Source organism: Heptranchias perlo, chromosome 2 (genome assembly GCF_035084215.1).
Source record: "Heptranchias perlo isolate sHepPer1 chromosome 2, sHepPer1.hap1, whole genome shotgun sequence".
Taxonomy (NCBI): Eukaryota; Metazoa; Chordata; class Chondrichthyes; order Hexanchiformes; family Hexanchidae; genus Heptranchias; species Heptranchias perlo.
This window is the reverse complement of record NC_090326.1, coordinates 136,218,632-136,240,598: the sequence shown is the minus strand read 5'-3', so window position 1 is coordinate 136,240,598 and position 21,967 is coordinate 136,218,632. Positions and strand designations below refer to the sequence as shown.

Here is a 21,967-nt window from a genome sequence, read left to right as displayed (position 1 = left end):
AGTATTCTTTGGCCAAGAGCCTATTTTGTGTATGCCAGTATAAACATGGAACCAGGCAAGCCTGGCCCCACCGGGATACAATTAAGAGCCTCTCCTTAAAAGAAGTAGCCAATGTTATTAAGTTAGCAGGAGGTGCGTTTCCCATTAATCTTGCTTTTCTTCCTCCTCATCCCTCCCCTTACTTCACTTCCTGGCACTTCCGCCTCTCATTACTTCATCAGCACTTAATCTTTTATTCCACATAAAACCTTCATTTTCATTTCAGTTTTCCGATAATGAGTATTGTGGACTGCTTGGTTTGACATCAATTCCGCAGATATCACTCAGATTAGTTTAAACATTTTGTGTGGAGCATTCTATGTAGTTCAAATTGTTGATTTTGAATGATTTTAAATGGTGTTAAACCACCAAAGACTAAAAGAGTGTCCGAAAACAATGTAGAATTCAAAGCTGCTGAAAAACACTTTGAAGGCCACTCTAATTTTTAGCAGATATTCAGTCAATTCAATCAACCATTTCCATACTCCCTAATTTTATTTTGCATCAATGAAAATATAGTATGTAGTTGTTGTGTACAATTTCTTTTAGCTACAGACTCAAAGTTCTGGACTACAATCCAATCTTTGACCAGAAAGGTCCAAAGTTTTAAATTCCACTCTGCGCCAAGTTAACTGGTCTCAGCTGGGGCAACAGTTGATGTGTTACAATTGGCTCCAGTGGCCCTGAGGTTGGGCAGGGAAAAGAAGAAAGATAAATCAGGGTTCCTGCTCCTGCTCGCCTGCTGATATTTAATACCTAACCTACGACAATGAAGTGGAAAGTGGGGGAGGGGCATGGGAAACGCGAGCCGGAGGGGGGGGGGGGGGGGGGGGGGGGAGGGAGAGCACAAGAGGGATATGGAGGTAGGAGTGAGAGTGAAAACAAGTGAGAGAACGTGTGGTAGAGAGCAAACTCAATAGAGAGCAAGGCGGGAGAGCGCAAGCACAAGGCAGGGGAAGAGTGTAAGATGGGAGGGGGTGTGATCACGAGCATGAGAGACGGGGAAAGCCTGAAAATGTGGTGCACCTAGACTCCCAAAAAGCATTTGACAAAGTTTCGTACAAAAGGCTATTAGACAAGTTCAAAGCTGTGAAGGTTCAGTTTACATCTTGGAGGTGGATAAGTGCAGGAAACAGCAAAGGAGCTATGTTTTGTTAGCAGGTGTGGTGGGGGGGGGGGGGGGGGGGAAGAGAGAGGGGAAAGAGAAAAAATGCTGAGTGGGCAGGGTTTAGTGTTAGAATGCTATCTGTTTCTAATATTACATCAACAATTTGGATTCAGAAATTCAACTGCAAATTGGTGAAATTTGCAGATGATACCAAACTAAGAGGGACAATTGAATCTTCTGTAACATTAAAATGAACTAAATACCTTGTCCAAGTTGCCTTTCTTCACATATGAGCTGAGATGGTGAAAGTTAGCAGGCTATTTGACTGTGGAGTGAATTATTGCTGAGCCCAAGTGGGTAGCAAAACAATGATAGATGAAATTCAACATGGACAAGTGCAAAGTACTGCACATAGGATGAAAAAATGGGCTACACACATACTCCTAGAACAGTGCTGAAACAGCTTAGGATGAAATGAAGAGGGATCTTGGGGTCTTGGACTCAACATTCAGGGTGTGCAATGACTACAAAGCAGCAATCAACAAAGCAAAAAGAATCTAAACTATATTGCTAAAAACAGTAGAGTACAAATAAAAAAAAGTCGTACTCAAGCTGTATTTTTGTCTGGTCAGACTACACCTAGGGAACTGTTCTGGTTACAGAGACACAGGGCGACCTTCAAGCCCTGCAAGCAGTTTAGAGAAGAGCCACATGATTGATCACTAGTGTCAGAGGACTCAGGTATGAGGGGAGACTGAGCAAATTTGGGCTGTTCATCACTGAAAAAAGCAAACCTTATAAAAGATAGAACATAAGAACATAAGAAATTGGAGCAGGAGTAGGCCAATCGGCCCCTCGAGCCTGCTCCGCCATTCAATAAGATCATGGCTGATCTGATCCCAACCACAAATCTAAAGAACACAAGAAGTCGGAGCAGGACCCGGCCACATAGCCCCTGGGCCCTCTCCGCCACCCACAGGGCATTGACCGATCCGAACTCAGCTTCATGTCCAATTTCCTGCCCGCTCCCCATAACCCCTAATTCCCTTTACTTCTAGGAAACTGTCTATTTCTGTTTTAAATTTATCTAATGATGTAGCTTCCACAGCTTCCTGGGGCAGCAAATTCCACAGACCGACCACCCTCTGAGTGAAGAAGTTTCTCCTCATCTCAGTTTTGAAAGAGCAGCCCCTTATTCTAAGATTATGCCCCCTAGTTCTAGTTTCACCCATCTTTGGGAACATCCTTACTGCATCCACCCGATCAAGACCCTTCACAATCTTATATGTTTCAATAAGATCGCCTCTCATTCTTCTGAACTCCAATGAGTAGAGTCCCAATCTACTCAACCTCTCCTCATATGTCCGCCCCCTCATCCCCGGGATTAACCGAGTGAACCTTCTTTGTACTGCCTCGAGAGCAAGTATGTCTTTTCTTAAGTATGGAGACCAAAACTGTATGCAGTATTCCAGGTGCGGTCTCACCAATACCTTATATAACTGCAGCAATACCTCCTTGTTTTTATATTCTATCCCCCTAGCAATAAAAGCCAACATTCCGTTGGCTTTCTTGATCACCTGCTGCACCTGCATACCAACTTTTTGATTTTCTTGCACTAGGACCCCCAGATCCCTTTGTACTGCAGTACTTTCCAGTCTCTCGCCATTAAGAAAATAACTTGCTCTCTGATTTTTCCTGCCAAAGTGCATAACCTCACATTTTCCAATATTATATTGCATCTGCCAAATCTCCGCCCACTCACCCAGCCTGTCTATATCCCCTTGCAGGTTTTTTATGTCCTCCTCACTCTCTACTTTCCCTCCCATCTTTGTATCATCTGCAAATTTTGATATGTTGCACTCGGTCCCCTCCTCCAAATCGTTAATATAGATTGTAAAGAGTTGGGGACCCAGCACCGACCCCTGTGGAACACCACTGGTTACTGGTTGCCAGTCCGAAAATGAACCATTTATCCCAACTCTCTGCTTCCTGTTCGATAACCAATCCTCCACCCATGCCAGAATATTACCCCCAATCCCGTGATTTTTTATCTTAAGTAATAATCTTTTATGTGGCACCTTGTCGAATGCCTTCTGGAAGTCTAAATACACTACGTCCACTGGTTCCCCTTTATCCACCCTATACGTTATATCCTCGAAGAACTCAAGCAAATTTGTCAGACATGACTTCCCCTTCATAAAGCCATGCTGACTTTGTCCTATTAAATTATGCTTATCTAAATGTTCCGTTACTGTCTCCTTAATAATAGACTCCAAAATTTTACCCACCACAGATGTTAAGCTAACTGGCCTATAATTTCCAGCCTTCTGCCTACTACCCTTTTTAAATAACGGTGTTACATTAGCAGTTTTCCAATCTGCCGGGACCTCTCCTGAGTCCAGGGAATTTTGGAAAACTATCACCAAAGCATCCACAATCCCTACTGCCACTTCCCTCAAGACCCTAGGATGGAAGCCATCAGGTCCAGGGGATTTATCCGCCTTGAGTCCCATTATTTTACTGAGTACCATCTCCTGAGTGATTTTAATCGTATTTAGCTCCTCCCCCCCCGAGAGTCCCCTGTTTGTCCAGTGTTGGGATATTCTTAGTGTCCTCTACTGTAAAGACTGAAACAAAATATTTGTTCAGCATTTTTGCCATCTCCATGTTTCCCACCATTAATTTCCCGGTCTCATCCTCTAAGGGACCTATGTTTGCCTTAGCCACCCTTTTTCTTTTTATATAACTATAGAAACTCTTGCTATCTGTTTTTATATTTTTTGCTAATTTCTTTTCATAATCTAACTTCCCTTTCTTAATCAATCCTTTAGTTACTTTTTGCTGTCTTTTGAAGAATTCCCAATCTTCTATCCTCCCACTAAGTTTGGCTACCTTATATGTCCTTGTTTTTAGTCGGATACTATCCTTGATTTCTTTACTTAGCCACGGATGGCTGTCATTTCTTTTACACCCTTTTTTCCTCAGTGGAATATATTTATTTTGAAAGTTGTAAAATAACTCCCTAAATGAACACCACTGCTCATGTACCGTCTTACCCTTTAATCTATTTTCCCAGTCCACTTTAATCAATTCCGCTCTCATACCATCATAGTCTCCTTTATTCAAGCTCAGTACGCTTGTTTGAGAATCAACCTTCTCACCCTCTAATTGGATATGGAATTCAACCATGTTGTGGTCGCTCGTTCCAAGGGGATCCTTAACTAGGACATTATTAATTAATCCTGACTCATTACACAGGACCAGGTCCAAGGTTGCCTGCCCCCTTGTAGGATCAGTTACATACTGCTCAAGAAATCCATCCCTGATGCACTCAATGAACTCGTCCTCAAGGCTGCTCTGCCCAATTTGATTTGTCCAGTTAATATGATAATTAAAATCCCCCATAATTATGGCTGTTCCCTTATTACATTGATCAAGCATGAAATAGACTTCAGTGAAAGCAAGAACCCTGGGCCAGTTTTAGAAACAATTGGATGCCATGATGGAGTCGGGGGGGGGGGGGGTCATGGGTTGGTGTAGGAATGATCTGGATGGATGAGCTAAGGTGGACCAAGTGGTCTTTCCTCATCTGTATTTATCGCGTCAATAATTTGTTGGAACTGTATCGACATGTTGTCACAGACATTTTGGGGGCCTAGTTAGATAAAGCACACTACATACCAGAGCCTAGGGAATTACAGGACTGAATTTAATTTAATTCAGGTATATTTATCCATGACGTGGTATATACTCATGAAACTATTATCTTTGGGGAACCAACAGGTATCAGCCGTGGCTCAGTAGTAGCACACTTATCTAAGTCAGAAGGTTGTGGATTCAAGCCCCATTCCAGAGACTTGAGCTCATAATCTAGACTGACACTTCAGTACTGAGGGAGTGTTGCACTGTCTTGCAGATGAGACGTTAAAATGAGCCCCCAACTGCGCTCGCAGGTAGACGCAAAAAAACCCATGGCACTACTGGGAGAAGAGTAGAAGGATTCTCTCAGTATCCTAGCCAACATTTACCGCTCAACTAACACCTAAAACAGATTACCTGGTCATCCCCTCATTGCTGTTTGTGAGACCTTCCTGTGTGCAAATTGGCTGCCTAGTTTCTCTACATTACACAGTGACTACATTCCAAAAAGTACTTCATTGGCTGTAAAGTGTTTTGGGACATAAGAGGTCATGAAAGGTGCTATATAAATGCATGTTCTTTTTTCTTTATTTCTAACAGTTGTCAATTGTACTTGGTATTAAGTATCACCAACTTTAAAAAGGAACTTCTGATCTGAGCCTATGAAGCAATCATGCACAGTTTTAAAATTTGGCAAAGTACATTTTAAAACTTATATTAAAAAGTCAGAATAGAAAGTCTAATATGAATCCCTGTTGAGGTGATATTTATCTGCATAAATTAAGTCACAACTCTAGGCCAAAGTAGCTTTGAGATAAATTTTCATGCCTATTTTCTGAAAAGTTAAAAAGCTATTCATTGCAACTATTTTATCTTCAGTTTTATTAGGTTAAACCTGCAACTAAATTGGTCCAGACTACTAACACAATTAATATTCATGCACCTTGATGACATCATCCATAGACAGGGGTGGCAGCTAGCTTCCACATGCAAGCTGATGACATTCAGCTCTCTATCCATCCACTGCCTCAGTGCTGTCAGACTGCTTGTCAGACATCCAATCTTGGATGAGCCACAAATTTCTCCAGTTAAAAATTGGGAAGACCAAAATCCATCATTTTTGGCCTCCACTGCAATCTCCATCCTCCTTACCAGCCACTGTCTCAGCCTGAACCAAACTGTTCTCAACTTTGACGGTCTATTCAATTCCAAGCTGAGTTCCCAACCACATATCCTCTCCAACACAAAGATTGCCTACTTCCATTTACATAACATCATCCGCCTCGGCTTCCACCTCAGTATATCTACCACCAAAACTCTTATCTATGCCTTGGTCACCTTCAGAACCGACTATTCCAATGTTCTCCTGGCCGGCCTCCCATCCATCATCATCCATAAACTGAAGCTCATCCAAAGCTCTCCTGCCCGAATTTTATCCCACAAAGTCCAACTCACCCATCACTCCTGTCCATAGTGGCTCCCAGTCCCCCAATACCTCAAATTTAAAATTCCTATCCTTGTGTTCAAAACCCTTTGTGGCTTTGCCCCTCCCTTTCTCTGTAACCTCCTTCAGTCCAAACTCTCAGCTTTTCTGACTCCACCATCTTGTGCATCTAACCCTCCTTTGGTGGCCCTGCCTTCAGCCACTTAAGGCCTATATTCTAGAATTCCCACCATAAACTCCTCCCTCTCTTCCTCTTAAGACCCTCCTTTAAACTCTAATATCTCCTTCTTTAGCTCAGGGTCCATCTTTGGATTATGCTCTGTGACTTTAGGATGTTTTTCTATCTTAAAGGCACTATATACATGCAAGCTGTTGTTATTGATGGTGGTGCAGTACAATAGTGCAATAGCATGCTGCCCCACATAGGAAGAATCCTAGCTCAATTCCCCATGTTCCAACCTAACTGCGACAGCATAGAAATCAATACTTTCACCAGAGGCAGAGAAAAATAACACATTATTCAAGGCCACTCTCATGCACATGGCAATTCGATCAAGCAGGACTGTGGTCATTTATGTCCCCTCTAACCTTCAGCATCAGTAACTGAAGAGAAACCTTAAACAATCCCCCCAAAATGTCAAGGTTGATGAGGCATTAATGACATAACCTTGAATAAATTCATTTACTAATTCACCCTTTAGATATGTGTTAGATTTATGTATCATATGGTACAGAAAAACAAAAGGCCATATCTGAATGTGTTACTTTGCAGATTTAAATTGAGTGTCTTCAAAACTTGCATAGGAACAGGAGTATGCCATTCAGCGCCTCGAGCCTGTTGTGCCATTCAATGAGATCATGACTGATCTGTACCCTAACTCCATTTACTCACCTTGGCTTCATATCCCTTAATACCTTGGCTAGCAAAAATCAATCTCAGATATAAAATTATTAATTGAGCTAGCATATACTGCTTTTTGTGGGAAAGAATTCCATACTTCTACCACCCTGTGTGTGAAGAAATGTTTCCTAACTTCTCTCCTGAATGGCCTGGCTCTGATTTTAAGATTATGTCCCCTTGTCCTAGACTCTATCACCAGAGGAAAAAGTTTCTCTCTATCTACCCTACCAATTCCTTTCAAAATCCTAGAAACCTCAATCAAATCATTCCTTAACCTTCTCTATTCCAGGGAATACATGCCTAGTTTACGTAATCTCACTTCATAATTTAACCCTTGGAGCCTTGGCAACATTCTGGTGAATCTGCTGCACTCCTTCCAAAGTCAATATATCCAGTGGCCCGAACTATACACAGTACTCCAGATGCGGTCTAACCAGGGCTTTGTATAGCAGTAGCAAAACTTCCTCCCCTTTCTTTATATTCGAGCCCTCTAGTTAAAAAGGCTAACATTCCATTAGCCTTTTTGATTATTTTTTTTGCTGACCACTACACTTCACTGATCTGTGTACGTGGACCCCTAAATCTCTTTGGACCGCCACTGTTCCTAATCTTTCACCATTTAAAAAATACTCTGATCTATCCTTTTTGTTCCAAAATGGATGACCTCAGTTTTGCCCACTCATTTAATCTATCAATATCTCTGTCATTTTAAGCTCCCATCTACACTACTTACGATGCCACCAATCTTTGTGTCATCAGCAAACGTGGATATATGGCTCTCTATTGTGTTATCCAAGTTATTGATAAGTATAGTGAATAGTTGAGGCCCCAGCACAGATCCTTGTGGGACACCACCAGGCACTTCCTTCCAATTCAAGTGCATCCCCATTATCCCTACTCTCTGTCTTCTACCACCTAACCAAGTCAATAATTTGCCTTCAATTCCATGAGCTTTAATTTTAGCTAACAGTCTCTTATGAGGAACCTTATCAAATGCCTTCTGGAAGTTCATATAAACTACATCCAGAGACATTCCTCTGTCTACTACTTTAGTTACTTCCTCAAAAAATTCAATTAGGTTCATTAGATATGACCTACCTTTTACAAATCCATATTGGCTCTCTCTAATCAGCTCAAATTTCTCTTTTTGTCCTTAATTATAGATTCCAATAATTTCCCCACAACAGATGCTAGACTAACTGGTCTATATTTTCCTGGTTTCTCTCTCTTACCTTTCTTAAATAATGGAGTTATTTAGAATACATTCAATGACTATCCTCCCAAGTTTACATTTAGTCTGCACTGCGCAGTTTACAATGTTACACAAAGATCTGACCATGGATAAGCATCTCCTCTCATTGCATAACTTACTCTGGGAGAGGGGCAGGCTTATATATCATATGCAATCCACCTTTTGTGTATGGGTACAAACTGCTCTAAAAATGCTAACAATTTTTTAACCAGAGGATGCATGCAGGAGTGCTGAGAATTCTCTCCCTGTACAGCAATACCAGATGTGCCTGGTGGGTGAGGAAGGAAGAAAAAAAGGACAGAGGGAAACATGGTCAGAGAGCAAATCCTAACTAGTACCCAAAGTTCTTTTGGAGAGACACCTTGTGCTTCTTTCAGGTAGCGCTCACAAGGAGACACACACAGAGCACTAGGCAAAATTATAAACATACCGTTTAAGTTGGTAGGTGGCACAGCCAAGAAGAATGCAGGCTAGCTGCATTTATGCTGTCTGCATGGCAGGCACCTGATCTTGGCTACGCTATCTTGGGAGGCAAAGAGTGGTTGAAGGTCTGGTACTGCTCAGCAGGGATGGAGAAAATCACTTTGCTCCCAAATGTCACCTAGCAGCCAATTACAAAGTAGCACTGCCAGAGGCTTGGGAGCAAGCTGGAGTCCCAGCAAATGATATATGATACAGAAAAAAATATCTAGGGATGGAAAACACAGGAGGAAAGAGCATTAAACACATTGAGTGCCATGAAACATTTTTATATAAATTTGCTTAACGTATGGAGCTTCTTAGACTGGAGCTGTGGCATCCAGCTTCAATGTGCCTCACTAATGTCACAAAATTACATTTAAGTTTGTAAACAGACTGGCTTCTTTCAGGTTTTGTAAGACTGCAAAACATCAAAATGCTTATGAAATACAAATACAACGTCATCTTTAAAATCAGTCACACAAACAAGGCATTAAATTGAATTGTATTGCTTGCAATCCACAGCAAATTAGGTATACTGAGGACACTGACTTGTAATAAGCAAGCCTATCGACCTCAACTTCTCATGGTCAGCTGGTTCACAATAGTACTTCCTGACAATCGGGAATCACATAATTGGAATGGGTTTTACCTTGCTCTGTGCAGCCTGATTTCAATCATCCGTGGGGCAAAGGAGAGGGGGGCAAAGGAGAGGACTAGAAGGTAAGCCAGCATTTCCCATCTCAAAAGAATGATAGCATACACAATTAATTGCAGAAAGCCTTAGATCCCAGGATTACCCAACCCCACAAAGAACAAGGGGGCAGCACAAAGAAACCCAGAAGCTTACTCCCTGCTGGTCACCAGTCCAGGATATCTGGCGAGACTGTGCTGATCGACAAAGTCCAGACATGAACTACCAACGGTAATACTCTACTGGAAGGCACCAAATCTGAAAGAATTTATCCTATTGTAGTTGAAATGTAAACATACTGTTTTGCAACTGGAATACTTACTAGGCATCTGAACTCAAGCAGACTGTGAAGGCAAATTCCTTCACTACTTTGACAAACAGTATAAAAGATTAATTAGGTGGTCCATTCTTAGATAAACACATTTCCAAATGGAGCTCTAAGAGTGTAGGAAGGACCGGGGCAATGAGGGCCCGATAATGTCTGACAATTTTAGCAATAGAATCTCAGAACAGCTGGACTCTTAGAAAATCTGGAAGGAAGTGTTAACTCCTATAACTAAAGTATCACTTGTTGGATTTCCTCCACCAGCCAGCACAGTGCTGTTAGAGCAGTACCACTGCACTGGAACACTGGGTCAAGCCCCAGTGCTGTTAGAGCAGTACCACCGGACTGGAACACCAGGTCAGTCCCCAATGCTGTTAGAGCAGTACCACTGCACTGGAAGATTAGGTCACGCCCCAATGGTGTTAGATCAGATCTTCATAAAAATGTGTCAGCCGTGGCTCAGTGGCAGCACTCTCGCCTCTGAGTCAGAAGGTTGTGCGTTCAAGTCCCACTCCAGAGACTTGAGCACATAATCTAGGCTGACACTTGAGTACAGGACTGAAGGAGTGCTGCACTGTCTTTCGGATGAGACGTTAAACCAAGGCCCTGTCTGCCCTCTCAGGTGGATGTAAAATACCCCATAACATTATTCGAAGAAGAGGAGGGAGTTCTCCCCAGTGTTAATATTTATCCCTCAACCACCATCACTAAAAAACAGATTATCTGGTCATTATCTAATTGCTGTTTGTAGGACCTTGCTGTGCGTAAATTGGCTGCCCCGTTTCCTACATTACAACAGTGACTACACTTCAAAAGTACTTCATTGGCTGTATTTGGGATGTCCTAAGGTCGTGAAAGGCACTATATAAATGCAAATCTTTCTTTTCTTTTTACTGCTGTTTTTTTGGCAACACCATCGAGGGGGTTTAACCACAGAATACCATCTGAAAATGTCTCAATGTTCAGCCTCAGAGTTAGGCCAGAAAGAAAGGAAACATAACACTTTGTGCAACTGCAAGGCTACTGGAAATTGTACACTTTCGATTGCAAAGAATTTAACAAAATGATGCATACTAGATTATATAATTACACTCATACACAGCCATATTCATAAACAAGTTATTTCTATTACTATGTGCCAAATTGTCCAGATGTTCATTTGCAGTACTTCAGTTGTCAACTGACACAACACGCAGCTATGAAGAAGCATGTGCAAAAAGACACTTTGGCTCATCATGGGATTCAACTGTAACTAGATTTGGTTGGTAACGGCTTCTTTCCTCAAGCACCATTGAATACAATAAGACAGAATAACCAGAAATTTGGGCACAACAGCTAGTTTATGAACAACAACTTTTCAGTTTCACTGGAACATAACTACAATGTAGAACACTAATATTCATCCAACATAGTATACAGTCGTTACTGCACATAATTCACTCCTTATTCATTTGCTAATTTATATCTCAGATCTGAATGTTAGCTCAGTTCATGCCTTACTTCTAATTCTAAACTGCAATCCTGACTACCCATTCCTACAAAAGTACGCAGGCTTAACATGCAGGCTGAGCATATGTAGCAGGGTCAAGGAACAATACACTGCAATAAATACAAAATGAATCAATACCAATCTGCTATGCATTATATTGTTCTACAGTAACTTTGACTGAGATCTTATTCTCATTGGAAGAGTACACATTCTGTATTTACAAGAAAATATGCCAAATCTACTTTTGTAGAAACTAGACATGTGCAGATATATATGCATGCATACATATGTACATAATGCATGCACACACACACACACACACACACACACACACACACACACACACACACACAAATTTGATATATAAACTTAGATAGATACACAAGATTGAAATTGTACTTGCAAAAAGCTGCTTTCTTTACGGTGTTTTACACAATTTACTGCTAAACATATTACACATTGTATTTGTGCAATAACATTGACATTTTTCTTTAGAATAAGCTGGCTTCGTGCAGAATTCAAGTGCCGCTACTAATACTTAAATCTTATTCAACTCTCGTTCATACACAGTACACAAAGATACACTAATTCCCCTCCCCCTATTTCTACAAAAGCAGACGGCAACACAGCGATCCTTTAATAAGACAAATGGATCTAGAAACTCAGAATTAAACATTTGGAACAGAATTAGATACAATGTAAGCTAATTGCTGATAAAAGTGTACATCCAAGATTTCTAAGTTAATATACATGCCCATTGTTTCCTATTGCCCTTGAAAAAGAGAAAAGAAGAGGGAGGGGGAAGGAGAGAGAAATAAAATAGGAGAGGATACAGACAAGGGCACTTAAACAATGTTTTGTTTCACGGCACATTTTTGGCACTTACCTTGGCCACAGTATGTTACTGTTCGTGCATAACCAGCAATCCATGGATTTCTGAACATGGTTGCAGGATTCAAGGTTTCAAATGACAAGTAATGGCTAATTTTATACCAGACACAAAGCTAGGCCCGTCTACACAGTAACGTGTGGAGGTTTTTCATGGAACAGCACAGGACTGGAGCTGTCAAGCTAGCGACAGGCTGAGGGAATAGGCTAGGCAATAGGTTGCAGTTTAAAGCAGCTCATGCTACTAATCAGATTACATACAGAAATTAGGGTACAATGAAATGCTAAAACAGATTGGATGATAGATATTGAGCGATTATAATAAACTACTGCAAAATCTGTGGCCAAGTCACAACATATGTTACTGTGTGGCAGCAGAAGAAAAATAGACGCTGCAGCAACTCGAAGCTCCCAAGTACAAAGAAACCAATCGTCTCTTAACGGGCAAGAAATTCTCATCTCTAAGTAATCGCAAACTGCAAGGAATGCACAACTAGAACGAGGTATCAGCTCAAACGCAGCCAGAGGACTGGCCCAGACTAATCGCAACATTATGCTAAACACTTTAGATGGCCAAGGCAAAGCCAAAAATGTTGAAATGACTACGATTTATGATGAACATATGAGCTTCTTTTGTGGCAGACTTACAAAAAGTAACAGATCTGCTGGTTAAGAAAGTACCAAAATGTTTTTAACTCTAGACAGAAGGGGAGCTGAAGTGGAGACTATAATTTTCCAAGCACTTAAACTGACAGGCCTATAATGTCAGTTTACTTCTTAAAATTATATCTGCATATCAATATCATTCATTCTAATTTTTAAAGGCGCTCGACATATTCTATACATTAGGCAATATCAAATCAAAATCTCACAGCATTTATAAAAGTTAAATCTTTTTCAAAATTAACACATTTTAGATTCTTAGTACTTGGTTGATAATTGACAAGTTTTATACAGTATTTGCAGTTTGCAAAACATAATTCTTATAATATTTGCAGCTGTAATTTTGAAATTGGTACAGATTGTGTGACAAATGACCTTCACACTGTCTAAATAGTCAATGTTGTGGATAGTCTTCCGAAATCAAACTAGATAATGGGGACTCCTTGGCTCAGATCCAAAGCAAACCCATGACTACACAGAAAAGTGCCACTTCATCTAGAAAGAGAAAAGACTTGTATTTATAGCGCCTTTCACAAGCTCAGGATGTCCCAAAGCACTTTACAGCCAATTAAGAGCTTTTTAAAAAAAAAGTGTAGTTACTGTTGTAATGTGGGAAACATGGCAGCCAATTTGTGCACAGCAAGGTCCCACAAACAGCAATGTAATAATGACCAGATAATTTGTTTTTAGTGATGTTGGGTGAGAGATAAATACTGGCCAGGATACTGGGGAGAACGCCCCTGCTCTTCGTCAATATAGTAGGATCTTTTACGTCCACCTGAGAAGGCAAACGGGGCTTCGGTTTAACGTTTCATCCAAAAGACGGCACCTCTAACAGTGCAGCGCTCCCTCAGCACAGCACTGGAATGTTAACCTAGATTTTGTGCTCAAGTCCCTGGCGTGGGACTTGAACCACAAATTTCTGAATCAGAGGCTAGAGTGCTACCACTGAGCCATGGATGACACCTTGATACAAAGTAAGGGCTTAAGTACCTGCTAGCCTAGTAAGACTTGGACAACATCTTTGGCATCATCTTAAAAACATTTTAAAGGTAAGTAATTCCCTTTCGCATTCTAGCTTTATATCATCTGGTAAAATAACCACGATTTGAAGCAGGACTGCAGGGATTATTGGAAATTATGTCAAAGCCCTCCCCCAAGTCCTAAGGCTAACTGGTGGATTGAGCCAGCTCACAAGGAATCAAAGCCACCCAAATGACATTGCATATAATGGAATTGAGTCATACTTAATGCTTACACCTTGTACAATGTTGCACCCACTGAACTAAGGAACAGGTTGTGTATGCTATTAAACACTTCCTTGGCATGACCTGTATTGAATATTGGAGCTGTCCACTTCATCCGTGTGCACAGTCAATGCCACGAAGATCAAAGGTTGTCAGCATATTTTCAATTTCCACAAACTGATACAGGTTTGTAAACCAAACTCCAAAAGCATTCATCACAAGGTGCTCAAATTGACAATCAGGGCTCTGCGGGGGCTTCTGCCATGAGTACATGCCTGATATTCACGTTGTTGAGGAAAGCTGATCAGGAAAAGGGGTGTTGTATGCACTTACAATTCAGACATGGGGAGGGAAATACTTGGGTATCTGTCCTACTCAATCATGCTTATGAATACAGCATCACTACTTGCCTGAAAACTGAAGAGTAATGTATGAAATGATTGAGTACTTAGATAACAGGGTCACTTATGTAGTCCTTCCAATTGAGTTATTTCTTGGCATTTCCCTCAAAAGGTTGCAGAATTCACAGGTTGAAGCCAGAACCGTTAGTTGGGATGTCGAAGATGACCTTATTGCAGTTTACAAAGCATACACTGGCATCATCTACAGCTTAATGAAATGAAAACACTGACCTTTGTGATAAGATCAAGTAGGTCTCAAATCAGGGTTTGTTGCAATTGATCTCCTCGTAATAACATCCCCAACTCTCTGTTACTACAAACGGTTCAAAGAAGTAGAGTAAGACAGTAAGGAGGAAACAGTGCCGATGAATGCCGGGAGAAGGAGGAACTATTCCTGTCGTGGTGTGACAAGCCTCCACCGCTTGCCCCCCAAAATCAGGCCTCTGTGGAGATGGACCAAATACAAGCAGGTTTGCAGCCTGTTCCCAACTCTTCTGCTAATACTGCTTTTGAGCCACCTTAGATGACAGTCAACAGCAGCCTAATGATCACTTACTCTGATTTTCTTTCTCTGTGGACAGATGCTTAGCCTTTACTCATCATTTCCCACAGCAACAAAGGTGACAGGCCACTTAACACAGTGGTAAAGTGCAGGCTCAAACCCACATCTCACCACTCCAGAAGATCACACAATGGTGCAACAGAATGCTGTATCTCAAAGCTGCCCAAGGGGAAAGTCTTTTTCCTCAAAGAATGTCAGCCTAGGGTTCACACACTACGCCAAAGTACAAACACCACAGGCCTTATCTGGTGCTACCTTTGTACAATGGAGTTTAATTAAGTAATTTGACAATGGAGAATAGTATGTGATCTTCTTCTCTTCCATGAGATTCCTAACCAATGTACTTCTCACAGCCGAGGTAATGGTGTCCTGCTTCCTCGTCCATCCCCATTATTGTTTCCCAAGAACTATGCAAGAACACCCAATTTTCCCTATAGGAGATACCTCTAATCCTGAACCTCCCTACTAGGATCAGGAATTGAATGGAATTCAAACCTATGTTCTTGCACATTTGTGTTGCTACTCTCAATGCACTGCATTGACCGAACAGTAAAGGAGCAATATTAGAAAATGGGAATAAATAGTCAAACCTTATTTTAAAGCAGCTCATAATAACTGATGTTAGTTTAGTTTTTTTTGCATAAATTGCTCAATGCGTTATGCATGAACATTTTTTATTTCCAAGGTTTGACAAGAGACACTGCACAGACTTTGTTCACAATGCATTCAGTGACATCCAATGCAAGTTTGTTAATCATTTTAGACATCTAAACATAGCTCTGAAAGTGTAAATGTGAAAAATTGATCAGATATTTCTGAAAATTCAATGTCTAGTAATGCCTTGTAAATAGGATCAGAGTACAATCATAGAATGCATGAATTCCAATTATTTTATAAAGTTAAAAAAAGGGTGTGGTATCTCCAGTTTGTGTGTTGCAAGTGACTGCAGAAGAAAATGGTGGCCTTTGAATTTCTATACCTCCCAATTTCTCTAACGCTAAAGGCAGCTGAATCCGAATGGTAACACTGCCCATTTTTTCTGGCCTTTAGAGTGCTGGACTATATGGATCTTCACCAACCACCATGAAAGACAGTGTCCAGGAATGAAAGCTGCAACTGTGATTTTTCAAGCGATTGTATACATCCAATACAGTACTTCATTTAAAAAGAGAAATTTGAGGTTGTTACTAATTGACAGCAAAACACAAGCCATATTTCTACTGTAAAAGCAATGGGTTGTTCAGTGTTACTGTATGTATGGATTGCACAAATCTGCTGACATAGTACATCAGTTAATGAAGTCCTCTAGCCCAGTGCATTACGGCCATTGTAGAACTCAGCTTTCTCTACAGGCAAACATATGCTTATCCACATATAGCTGGGCTCAAACAGTATCAGCATAAATGACATTCAATCAAGCGGAAATAAATGATTCAATTTAAAAAGTGTTAACACAGTTCATTTTTCTTCATGCCTGAGTTTCCAATGCCTCACGAGCAAACCTGATTTCCATACCTGCCTAGGTCTTTCAACATCGTTCTGAGGCTTTTCAATTCTATATGCTGTTTGTTACATTTGGGTTTCTACTTTTGATAGTTTGACTTACCCTGGTTTTATGCCATACCCTCACTACGTGCGAATTTTCCGTTATCATCTGCGCCACTCCTGAGTCACGTCTGCTGAAACCCCACTTAGCTCATTAAAATAGCTCTGCCCCACTTTGCAAAAGACTAGAGAATGCATGTTTCCTGCATTAATAGGTGTAAATTTATGCCCCAAATTTTTTTTTAGGCACAGCAAGTCCTGAAGTCACTATTTCTAGAGTATTATAACGACCTTTTTTTACTTCTCCTTACTGAGAGCTGCACTGTAATTTTTATATCTGAATACTTTTTACAGCATCAGAATCTATTACATTAAAAAAAGAGAAAAGGTTCCACAATGCATTTTCTTAAACATGTTTTGCTTATTGTGCACAATAGTTTGATTGCTTCAAACTATAATTTTCATAACATTAAGATAAAGATGGAAGATGGCATATGATCTGTGCTTTTATCAGGCCCCGATTGTTTCACACCAGTTTTTACATTCCAACGTATGCTGTGAGATTCTTAGGAAATTTCAGTGTGAGTTGCCATCAGCAAGATCACTGTAAACCTGATGTAAATTTCGGCGTAGGTCTATGAGTAAATTCCAGCCCATTGTTTCTACGGACAGGTCAAAAGACAGAGGAGGAAACTTAGGAACACGAGTAGGCCATTCAGCCCCTCGAACCTGTTCCACCACATTAATGGTTGATCTGTATCCTAACTCCATATCCCTTAATATCCTTGGCTAGAAGAAATCTATCAATCTCATATTAAATTATTAATTGAGCTAGCATCTACTGCTTTTTGTGGGAGAGTGTTCCACACTTCTACCACCCTTTGCGTGAAGAAGTGTTTCCTAATTTCTCTCCTGAATGACCTGGCTCTGATTTCAAGGTTTTGTCCCCTTGTCCTAGACTCCCTTACCAGTGGAAAGTTTTTCTCTATCTACCTTACCAATTCCTTTCAAAGTCCTAAAAACCTCAATCAAAACATCCCTTAGCCTTCTATATTCCAGGGAATATATGCCTAGTTTATGTAATCTCTCCTCATAATTTAACCCTTGGAGCTCTGGTAACATTCTGGTGAATCTGCGCTGTACTCCTTCCAAGGTCAATATATCCTTTTTAAGGTGCGGTTCCCAAAAATGTACACAGTACTCCAGATGTGGTCTAACCAGGGCTTTGCATAGCTGTAGCAAAACTTCCTCCCTTTTATATTCTAGCCCTTTAAACAAAAAGGCTAACATTCCATTAGCCTTTCTGATTGTATTTTGTATCCAACCACTACATTTTAGTGATCTGTGTACATGGAACCCGAAATCTCTTTGGACCTCCACTGTTCCTAGCTTTTCACCATTCAATAAATACTCAGATCTATCTTTTTTTGTTCCAAAATGGATGACCTCACACTTACCTGCGTTGAAATCCATCTGCCACAGTTTTGACCACTCACTTAATCTATCAATGTCTCTTTGTAATTTTAAGCTCCTGTCTACACTACTTACTATGCCACCAATCTTTGTGTCATCGGCAAACTTGAACATATGGCACTCCATTGTGTTATCCAAGTCATTAATAGGTATGGTGAATAGTTGAGGCTCCAGCACAGATCCTTGTAGGACACCACGAGGCACTTCCTTCCAATTCAAGCACATACCCATTATCCCTACTCTGTCTTCTACCGCCGAACCAATTCTCCTAACCAGGTCAATAATTTGCCTGCAATTCTATGAGCTTTAATTTTAGCTAACAGTCTCTTATGTGGCACCTTATCGAATGCCTTCTGGAAGTTCATATAAACGACATCCATAGACATTTCCCTGTCTACTACTTTAGTTACTTCCTCAAAAAATTCAATTAGGTTCTTTAGACATGACGTACCCGTTACAAACCCATGTTGGCTCGCTTTATTCGGCTCAAATCATCAGCCAATTCAGATAAATCTCTAGGAAATTCCTCTCCACTTCCCTAGACAAACAAGCAAAGCCCCAGGAGACGGTGATAGCTCATAACTAATAACAGCTAACTAGCAACCTTCCCACTAACTTGACTAGACCATGGCTTAGACTATAAATTGCCGAACAGATTTATTAAGTAGCAAATGGATAAGTAAATAGAAGTAGTGACACCTGTAGATTTACAGCAGCTACGAGTTTAACTAACCCTCCTTACAAGATAGAAAAATACACATGATTTCTGAATATTAACCTTTATGTGATGGTTTATTGTTAAGTCATATTTTCTCTCTCTCCGACAGACCACCAAGTTGAAGAAGGCCGAGAACACTTTCCAAAAAAAAACAATTTAAATGCATCCCTTAAATTCAAAATAAGCTGCCACTCAGCCATATTGGAAAATAAGACCCACAAGATGCTTGCATTTGAAATGCATGGTTTGGCCCCTCCCTTAGATGCCCGAATAGACATTTATATTCTGGGGCAACCGTTTCATTTTTTGTCACATTCTTGGGCCTTGGTTTTGGCTGAACAGCAGCTTTCTCCAGGATTCTCTATCCATGTACAAATTTTCCATCTAGCTTCCAATCTTCTGCGATGAGTTTTGATTTCTTATCTTATTCTGTCTTTCCCTTTTCTTTGCAACTTTAGTCAACGTGCTCTCTAGCTCATAATGCAATAAAGGATGATTTAACCTATAGTGGCCAGATGCAATGAAGAGTTAAAACAAAATATTTTTGAACGCTCTTCAAAAATATTTTACACATTCAACCTAACTTTCAAGGCAATAGCATTAAAATCAATGTGTGTGTGACCCAAAGAAAGCAACTTTATAATCATTAATATCGAGGATGGTTTATTCACACCAGAAATCTACAAGGTATTCTGGACAGTGTTAAAATATTCAGCCGTATTACCTCAGCAATACATTCAGGTTATTTAACTTCCAAGCTGTATTGAAAGGCTGAAGAACTGTACCAAAAGCAGTCACACATGCAAAACGTCAAGTTAAAGTTATCATGTAAATATTTCTGTAAATTTGAATCACTGTAACAAAGCAGGACCATTATTTAGACACAGTGGGGGGAATTTTGTAGCTCCCGTCCCATCCCACCTCGCTCAATTAAAATGGAGTGGATGAATTACCCTCTCTATCCGCAATCCATTGTGGTTTTAAAATGACTGATTTTTCAGGCACATGAGGCTCCTGCAGCTCCAACAGCAAGAGCCTGGTCAGACCACCGAAGAGGCAAGTTTAAAAACTTTTTGTGGGGTCAGGCAGAACTTGTGGGAAGTTCAGCATCACCCTCTCCCCCTCCACCCCCCCCCCCCCACCCCATCTCTCCCAAACTGCTGACCATCCCCGGAATCCCTGCCCTCTCCGTCCCCGCACTTACCTCGGGCCCGGCGGCCGCCCAAGTTTCTGTTACTTCCTAGCCGTTTTGGTCGAGAAGTCCACCAACTGCATGTTAATGAGGCCCGGCTATTAAAATTGGCTGGGCCTCCCACTGCTGCTCCCAGATGGGCCGGCCATTCACTGGGCCACTTTTTCGCCCGGGAGTAAAACTTCCACCACTGCTTCAATCTACTACACCATATCCTTTTTCTACATCACTCCCACTATTGAATATAAAGAAAGACTTGCATTTATATAGCGCCTTTCACCTCAGGACATCTCAAAGCGCTTTACAACCTATGAAGTATTTTTGAAGTGTTGTGTTTCGTATTCTCTTTAACTGTTTATTCTTTTTCTTGTGGGTTAAAGTTATAATGACCTTCTCAGGGCAACTAGGGATGGGTCATAAGTGCAGCTTTGCACGTGTTGACCACATTCAGAGAACAAATAATTATTTTTAAAGTCCTTTATGGCAACAAAGCAACAGTACATGAATAGGAAAAGTAGTTTTTTTTTGGGTTTTCCCTCAAGTTGCCATCACTGTGGTTTACTGTACAAAATTTAAGACATGTAGCCCAAACCTCTGTTTCTTGAGCTGCAGTCATACTACAGCTACTGATCAGAGAACAGTATCTGCCAGCTGTGGTATTGCAGGCAGCAGACTTGCATTACACTGCAGACTAACATCAATTGGCCAGCACCATGGCATAGAGACAATGAAGCCTGTGTACTTCATTGCATGTGCACAGCTCTGCAGCTAATTTTTAACACAAACAAAAGTCGATGTTCCGGCCACACTTTCCTAACATTAAAAAGATTTACTGCGAAGTCTGAAAGTTTGCAAGGCAGCGTGGGCACTTTAAAATGATGCACTTTTTAAAAAAAACCAGGCTGCAATTAGTTTGCTCTGACTGCAATATCAGACCAATGCGAGGAGGCGGCTTGTTAGATCTGAACCAAGTTATATAGCCACTTTGCAATGATACACACCTGAAAACACTTTGCACCAAAGTAGCAGTGCGACTGTATCCTCAAATAAAAACAAAATGCTGGAATTTATAGCAGGTCAGTCAGAATTGAAAACCAAGACAGGCTAACTTTTTTTTTTGGGGGGGGGGGGGGGGGAGAGAAAGAGAATCAATCACAACAGCTTCTAAGGAAATATCCCAGCTGGAACATTAATCCGCTTTTCACTATCAGATGGGAACTGACCTGTTGCACAAGACCAGCATTTTGTTTATATTTCTGATTTGTTTTTCTTTTCATCTCCATCAATTTCTTAAATCAATAGAAAACAAATACTGCATATGAGGCCAGTAACAAAGATTATAACTTGGACTAGGCTACGTTCTTATACAAATAACTATTGCCCAATTAATACTTAATTCAGTTAATCAGGAAAAAAACATTTAAATGGATATTTCAAAACTCACCCTACACTAAATCTTTAAAAACCTCAATCTAACTTGCCAAACTAAGATTCTGGTAGCAGGTTCGCATCAATCTTACAGGCAATGTAATTACTTTGAACTACTAGACTGCATGTGTCAGAACTCCTAAAAGCTTAGGGCAGTGCTTTACTCAGAAAATCCTAGGATATCACAGAATACTGAGGAAAACAGCTAAAACTGATTTACCAAGTGGGACATAAAGGAACTGCAGGTTACGAGTAGAAATGGAGTAAACCCTTACGACACAAGTCATTTGTATACAGAGGGCATTTTATTCTCTCTCTCAAACATTATTTTAAAATCACTGTGGTAAAAAGGTGGGTAACTGTTAGAAGATTTAATCATATTCCCAGAGAAACATAGTACTGGGCCATATCTCAGGAGTCTGTACAGTTTTAGGCTCGCACTCAAGTTGCTACAATCCTGCACAGCATGTCCCTTGCCTCCACTCTTGGCTGCCTACCCT

General features: G+C 40.7%; 1 protein-coding gene across 11 annotated transcripts in view; it reads right to left on the bottom strand.

Moving 5' to 3' along the window:
• Nucleotides 1–21,967, bottom strand: part of svila (supervillin a) — a 203,224-nt gene that overhangs the window by 162,006 nt on the left and 19,251 nt on the right. The window lies entirely within an intron of this gene.